The sequence below is a fragment of the Somniosus microcephalus genome, chromosome 19 (genome assembly GCF_052327205.1).
Source record: "Somniosus microcephalus isolate GS21.2 chromosome 19, FLI_Smic_1.0, whole genome shotgun sequence".
Lineage (NCBI taxonomy): Eukaryota > Metazoa > Chordata > Chondrichthyes > Squaliformes > Somniosidae > Somniosus > Somniosus microcephalus.
In genome coordinates, this window is record NC_141005.1 from 53,967,521 (window position 1) to 53,975,981 (window position 8,461).

Below are 8,461 nucleotides of genomic sequence, written 5' to 3' on the forward strand. Positions count from 1 at the left end.
TTAATAGGAATACCATTATTTTTCCTACCACCGATGTTAAGCTGATTGGTCTATAAATCCCTGGATATGTTCTATCTCCCTTCTTGACTATAGGTATTACGTTAGCCATCCACCAGTCTTCTGGCACTACACCTTTTTCTAATGAATTATTAAATATATGTAGTAATGTCTCTGCTATCTCTTACCTAGATTCTTTTAAAATGCGTGGATGCAATCCAGCTGGACCAGGGGTGTTATCCTCTTTGAGTTTGATTAATTAATTTATCATCCTAGGATACTTAAGGAAGTGGCCCTAGAAATAGTAGATGCATTGCTGATCATCTTCCAACATTCGATGGAATCTGGAACAGTACCCATGGATTGGAGGGTAGCTAATGTTACCCCACTATTCAAAAAAGGTGGTAGAGAGAAAACGGGGAATTACAGACCGGTAAGCCTGACATCGGTAGTGGGGAAAATGCTAGAGTCCATTATAAAAGATGTAATAGCAGAGCACTTGGAAAGCAGTGACAGGATTGGACAAAGTCAACATGGATTTACAAAAGGTAAATCGTGCTTGACTAATCTACTGGAATTTTTTGAGGATGTAACTGGTAAAATAGATAAGGGAGAACCAGTGGATGTGGTGTATTTGGAGTTTCAGAAGGCTTTCGATAAGGTCCCGCATAAGAGATTAGCGTGTAAAGTTAAGGCACATGGGATTGGGGGCAAAGTATTGACTTGGATAGAGAACTGGTTGGCAGACAGAAAGCAAAGAGTTGGAATAAACAAGTCTTTTTCCGAGTGGTAGGCAGTGACTAGTGGGGTACCTCAGGGATCGGTCCTTGGACCCCAGCTATTCACAATATATATTAATGATCTAGACAAGGGAACTAGATGTAACGGCCCCGATTTTCTGGCCACCGTCGGGCGGCTTTCCAGGCGGCCGGGGGCCGAAAATCGGCGAAAAAGTGGGTCAGGACCCCCCCCGCCTGATTCCCCGCCCCGTCTGACTTTTGGACTGCCGTTTCCACGCGCCCCGCTTCAGTCCCGGCCGCCGCTGGCGGGGCTGGTCGTCGGAGCACTAACGAGCAATTATCTGCTTGTTGAAGTGGATTTTCCCGTGCCGTTGCGACTTTGGGGCTTTCCCCACCTGAAACCCGCCTGCTGGGAACCCCGCTGATGAGACCTGGCGTGAAAACAGCTGGCTTGCTTGCTTGCAGCAGCAGGTCGCTGAGGGCTGAAGAGATTTAAATAGGCAGCATTCGCAGGCTGCAGGACCTTGTTGATCAAGGCTTGGGGGAACTTTTTGAAGCCTTAGGAGCAGCTGCAGAAAGTTGGAGCCTCACACACTTCTCCAGTGTGAGCTCCTGGGAAGCCCCTCTCACCAACCTAACTCAGCGCCCCCTCAACGGAGGTATCTGCCAGAAGCATGGGAGGCCTTTGGGACGTTCCCTTTCTGGCATTAGAGGATCTCCAACAGCAGAGGCGGCAGCAGCAGACCCAGGAACAGCAGGATGAGCACCAGGAGCACCAGGCTGCTGCTCACTCACCTGAAGCTGCACAGGCCAGAAGGGGCCAGCGCTTGGAAGTGGCTTGAGAGCACCTTGCTGTGCTTTAGGGGGCCATGGGGACCCGTGTCTGCACTGGCAGTCCTACTCAGAAGGACTTCCATGAAGATCTGGTTTCTCTGTTCAACAGATGGCCAACACTCCTCAAGAGATGTCATTCTCTTATGAGCACTCACCATGTTTTCCGTACCCTGGCGAGTTATCTCCTGCATGGAGGTTGCCAACCTTTCCATGGTGATGTGTTCATGTGCCAATGACTCCACAAAAGCTCTGCTCATGGTCGCTATGGGCTCCTCCATTTGCTCAGCACTCGCAGCGACCCTGGAGACAAAACCTGCCAGAGACTCCTGCATCTGTGCATGGAGATCCATCACCTCTTCTCTTGCGGATGGACCCAGAGGCAGAGGGTCGTCATGCAGCACAGCTGAGCTGAGCTGGCAGAGTCCTGCGCCCTCCGACGAGGACTCTCCACTGCTGTCCCTGTCTCCAGAATCTGCTGAGGCTCACTTGTGAGCTGTGAAACACCAGGTGACAACATTACTCTATGTCCCGAAGGTCCCCCCAAGGTGTGAGTGTCTGTGCTGGTGCTGGGTGCGCAGGTTGGAGCTTCCTCTGAGGAGTCTGGCTGCACAGCCTCTTCCTCCTCCACAGTGAGGACGGGGGCTCTGGATGGTACTGTGGGGGAGTAAAGGAAGGAGATAGAGATGTAATGCCAAGGTTCTTCTGGTGACTCCCAGCGAGTTGGCATCTGCTGACACCTGCATCCATGCAGCATTGGTCTCAGTGGGAGGCCTCTTCCTCCCTGACCTAGGGAAGAGGACCTCCCTGTGGGCCCTAACCCCATCCAATAATGCCTGCAGTGAAGCCTCGTCGAATTTGAAGGAAGCTCGGCTTCTGCCGCTGGCAGCAGCTGGTGCAGGCTCCTCTGCCATTGTGCAAGAGTGGTTGAGAAGCCTGCAGAGGTGGAGAAGTTTGCTGGACACTTTGAAAGCACCACGAATTATGACATCATAGTGTGGGGATTTCTGACTCGAATTGGACAATTAGCAAGGCTTCCCACATGCTGGGAATTAATTGGCCACTTGAGGGAAAATTGCGTGGAGCTGGCTGACACTTTTTTATGTGTGTCAGAAACCCCACATTTGGGGAAATCCGACCATTCCCCACACAAGCCGACAATTGGGGCCGATATCTCCAAATTTGCAGACGACACAAAGCTGGGTGGGCGTGTGTGCTGTGAGGAGGATGCCGAGAAACTCCAGGATGATTTGGACAGGTTAGGTGATTGGGCAGAAGCATGGCAGATGCAATATAACGTGGATAAATGTGAGGTTATCCACTTTGGTGTCAAAAACAGGAAGGCAGATTACTTTCTGAATGACAATAGATTGGGAGAAGGGGAAGTGCAACGAGATCTGGGTGTCCTTGTGCACCAGTCGCTGAAGGTAAGCATGCAGGTGCAGCAGGCGGTTAAGAAGGCAAATGGTATGTTGGCCTTCGTAGCGAGAGGGTTTGAGTACAGGAACAAGGATGTCTTGTTGCAGTTGTACAGGGCCTTGGTGAGACCACATCATGAGTATTGTGTGCAGTTTTGGTCGCCTTATCTGAGGAAGGATGTTCTTGCCATGGAAGGAGTTCAGCGAAGATTCACCAGGCTGATACCTGGGATGGCAGGAATGACGTATGAGGAGAGATTGGGTCGATTGGGCTTATACTCGCTGGAGTTTAGAAGAATGAGAGGGGATCTCATTGAAACTTATAACATTCTGACAGGACTGGACAGACTAGATGCAGGAAGGATGTTCCCGATGGTTGGGGAGTCCAGAACCAGGGGTCACAGTCTAAGGATAAGGGTAAGCCATTTAGGACAGAAATGAGGAGGAATTTCTTCATCCAGAGAGTGGTGAATCTGTGGAATTCTCTACCACAGAAGGCAGTAGAGGCCAATTCATTAAATATATTCAAGAAGGAGTTGGATATATTTCTTAAGACTAAAGGGATCAAGGGCTATGGGGAGAAAGCAGGGACAGGGTACTGAATTTGGATGATCAGCCATGATCGCATTGAATGGCAGAGCAGGCTCGAGGGGCCGAATGGCCTATTCCTGCTCCTATCTTCTATGTTTCTATATCCCCTCTTTTTATTTTAAATGCACTTATCTCATTACTAATCTCATCATCCAATGTCATGTCTACCTGTTCTATCTCTCTGGTAAACACTGAAGCAAAATAATTATTTACTATTTCTGCCATCTCTTTATCGTTATCTGTGGTATTATCAAAACTATCCCTTAATGGCCCTATTCCCATCCCAACTTTCCTTTTTTTTATTGATGTGCCTATAAAATATTTTACTATTTTGTTTTATGTTCCTTGATAATTTAATTTCATAGTTCCTCTTTGCCTCCCTAATTGTTTTTATGACTTCTCTCCTAATCTTTTCATATTCTCCCTTATCCTGCACTCCCCTGCTGTCTATGTACTCAATGTATGCCTCTTTCCTTACCCTCAATTGTTCCCTTATGGCTTTATTCATCCATGGAGTCTCATTATTGTTTAGTTTGTTCTTTCTTTTTGCAGAATATATTTTTCCTGCTCTCTGTTGAACACCATTTTAAATGTTTCCCATTGCTGTTCTACATCATTGTTTGCCAATATTGTTGCCCATTTTATTTTCCCAAGTTCTATTCACAGCCCCTCAAAATTAGCTTTTTCCAATCTATTAACCTGGTTTTCATCATACTTACATCCTTCTCAATTATCACCTTATAGCGTATTATATTATGGTCACTATTGCCTATATGTTCCCCTACCTTTGCTTCTCTTATCTGCTCTGGTTCATTCCCCATTACTAGATCCAATAGCAAGCCCTCCCTTGTTGCGCTTTCTACATATTGGGTTAGAAACTAGTCCAGTGCACATTGTAGGAACTCCATTCCCTATCCCCTTTACCTACCTCTTCTGCGCAATTAATATTGGGGTAGTTGAAATCCCCCATGATTATTATTCTGTTTTTTACTCATTTCTCTAATTTGTCTGCATATTTCTTCCTCCACCTCCCTTCCACTATTAGGTGGTCTGTAGACTACGCCTATTAGTGTGATTGATCCTTTATTATGTTTTATCTCTATCCATATGGCTTCTATTTTTGTCTTGCTGATATCTGTGTCACTTTTTTCTACTCCCATTATAAGTTATCCCTAATAAGTACAGCTACTCCACCTCCCCCTTTTCCCTCCCTATCTTTTCTAAATATGTTATACCCTGCAATGTGTAATTCCCAGTCCTGATTTTTTTGTAGCCATGTCTCAGTAATCCCTACTATGTCTGGTTCCTCGCAACGTATGATTGCCTACAGCTCCCCTGTTTTATTACAGACACTGTGTGCATTGCTGCACAGACAGTCATTCCTGATTAAAGGCAAGTAAGGTCAACAATTTCTTAAAGTGATACCGTCTTGCCTTGATTATTCTGACCTTTTTTATAACTTCTTAAATTTGTACCCCTATCGCGGATACAGAGCTCTCAAAAGCCGATGGCTCACATATCGTCCCTCTCTCACTCTGTTACAATATATATACATTTAAAATAATTAAAGTAGCCAAATGGGAAAATAATCTCTACCAAAAATGTGTTAGCAACAATTCTATGCACAAATAACATCAAAACCTATGGAGGTCTCCACATTAACTGTTCCAATTTCATATGGTGAGTTAACACTCCTCAAAGTGAGAATCAAATTGAAAACTACTGTTGATCTACTTGTTCACATAAGTTGCAGCCATTACCTTGGAATAATGGTGAAATGCAGCAAACAGAACACGATGAAGATGAGTTAATCATAGCCTACGGAATCAATTTTGAAAGCAGATTAGCTCTTTCACAACTCTGCTCACACTAATGCTTCTTAAAAAAAAAAGCCTACATGTTCTGTCCTATTGCTAATGTTTGGTTGAGTGAATTTCCAAAGACATGAGTTATAATTCTGGCACAAAAAAATCTTGCACATTTTGTATGTGATGTGTAATCTATCAGTATTGCCATATGGGATAAAACCATTTTGTGCCCTGCTTTCTTGAATTGGCACTGGTGGGACAACATAATCATTGTTTTATCAAAAGCCAGCATCATTATTCTCTGCAAATATTCATCACCACCATGTGTTGGCCTGGTTAAATTATATAAAACAGTGGAGAGGGAAAGCTTTGTAGGTTTAGTGTAAAAAATCCAACAACAAAAAAAAATTAAATCACAATAAAAATTTCTTGTTCTTAATTCCTGAGTTCAGAATGAAATCTATTCCACTCTTTTACTGGAATAAAATCTTTTATAACAAAACTAAGTAAATGGATCAATAAACTGGGATGCATTTATCAATACTGTATATGATTGCAGCTCCCCATGGAACATAGGAAGAGGAGTAGACCATTCAGCCCCTCAAGCCTGTTCCGCCATTCAATGATCTGTATCCTAACTCCATCCACCTGCCTTGGCTCCATATCCTTTTATATCATTGGCTAGCAAAAATCTGTCAATCTCAGATTTAAAATTATTAATTGAGCTAGCAGCTATTGCTTTTCGTGGGAGAGAGTTCCACACTTCTACCACCCTTTGCCTGAAGAAGTGTTTCCTCACTCCACTCCTGAATGGCCTGGCTCTGATTTTAAGGTTATGTCCCCCACCAGCAGAAAAAGTTTCTCTCCATCTACCCTATCAATTCCTTTCAAAATCCTAAAAACCTCAATCAAATCACCCGTAACCTTCTATATTCCAGGGAATACAAGCCTAGTTTATGTGACCTCTCCTTAGAACCTAACACTTGGTGCCCAGGTAACATTATGGTGAATCTGTGCTGCACTCCTTCCAAGGCCAATATATTCTTTCTAAGGCGCGGTGCTCAGAACTGTGCACAAAACTCCAGATGTGGTCTAACCAGGGCTTTGTATAGCTTTAGCAAAACTTTCTCCCCTTTATATTCTAACCCTCTAGTTATAAAGGCTAACATTCCATTAGGCTTTTTGATTCTTTTTTTAATCTGACTACTACATTTTAGTGATCTGTGTATATGGACCCTAAATCTCTTTGGACCTCCACTGTTCCTAGCTTTTCACCATTTAGCTAATACTCGGATCTATCCTTCTTATGGTCCAAAATGGGTGACCTCTCACTTACCTGCATTAAAATCTATCTGCCACAGTTTGCCCAATCACTTAATCTATCAATGTCTCTTTGTAATTTTATGCTACCGTCTATGTTACTTACTATACCACCAATCTTGTGTCATCAGCAAACTTGGATATGTGGCTCTCTATTGTGTTACCTAAATCATTAATAAATATAGTGAATAGTTGAGGCCCCAGCACAGATCCTGTGGGACCCCACTAGTCACTTCCTTCCAATTCAAGTACGTACCCATTATCCCTACTCTCTGTCTTCTACCGCCTATGAGCTTTAATTTAACAGTCTTTTATGTGGAACTTTATCAAATGCCTTCTGGAAGTTCATATAAACTACATCCAAAGACATTCCCCTGTCTACTACATTAGTTACTTCCTCAAAAAGTTCAATTAGGTTTGTTAGACATGTCACACCCTGTACAAAGCCATGTTAGCTCTCTCTAATCTGCTCAAATTTCTCTAAGTGTTCAGTCACACTGTCCTTGATTACAGATTCCAATAACTTCCCCACGACAGATGTTAAACTAACAGGTCTATAATTTCCTGCTTTCTCTCTCTCACCTTTCTTAAATAATGGAGTTACATTTTCAGATTTCCAATCTAAAGGGACAGTTCCTGAATCGAGAGAGCTTTGGAAGATTATGGCTAAAGCATCTGTAATTTCCTCACCTACTTCCTTTAAAACCCTGGGCTGGAAACCAACGGGTTTGTCAGTCTTTAGTCACATTATTTTTTTCTAATACTGTTTTCTTGCTTATGTTAACTTTAGTGAGTTCCAGTCCTTGATTCATTATTCATTTCCCTGGAATGTCAGATATATTATCCGCTTCCTCTACTGTGAAGACTGACACAAAGGGGGTGATTTTGCCAGCCCTGGGGAGGCGGGTTTGGAGGTGGGACTGCCAGGAAAATGGCAGAATCTGGGGGCGGGTACCCATCCCACCCCCAACCTGCCTCTGTGCCATCTTCCCAGGATGGGGGTATCCGACCCGCGCCGGGTCCCATCTCCTGGAGGCGAGAAGGGGATTACAACCACTTAACTACCTGTTAACAGGTAGTTAACAGGCAGTTAAGAGGATTATCCCCATTTTTCCACCAGAGGTGCGGGCTTCCTGACATCAGGAAACCCCGCCAGGGTCACCGAGGCGAGTAGTAGGTCTGCGAGAGTCGGAGGGGTGCAGAAGTGCGCTGTGGAGGTGAGTGGTGAGTGCAAGTGTGGAGAGGTAAGTATGTGAGGTGAGTGAAAAGTGATAGAAAATGTTTACTTACCTTTGTTTCTTCCTGCAGGCTTCAACAGTTGGGGATGCGGAGAGTCTCGCATCTCACCGGCAGAGATGCCTGATGGCTGCTGCATTCTCTGATGCAACAGCCATCTAATTTCTGCTCACAAAAGAGGTTTGATGAATCTTGAATACAAGGACTCATCAAACAACAGAGAATGTCAGTGTTTGACAGCTTCACAGAGCTTTCAAATGATGACAATTCATCTATCAAAAACTTTTGACATGAAATGTCATACGCTGACATTATCTGTAATCAGCTTCCCATTAATTGGCCTGCTAAGCCCGTTGGGCAGATTTAACAAAGTCAAACAAGGGAAAATAGCATGGGTTGGCCACAAGTCGAAGGAGGCGGGACTAAAACCCGACAAGCAGCAGTCCCACCTCCAACGCGCCCCATTGGCAAAATCACCCACAAAGTAATTATTCAACTAGTCTGCCATTTCCTTATTTTC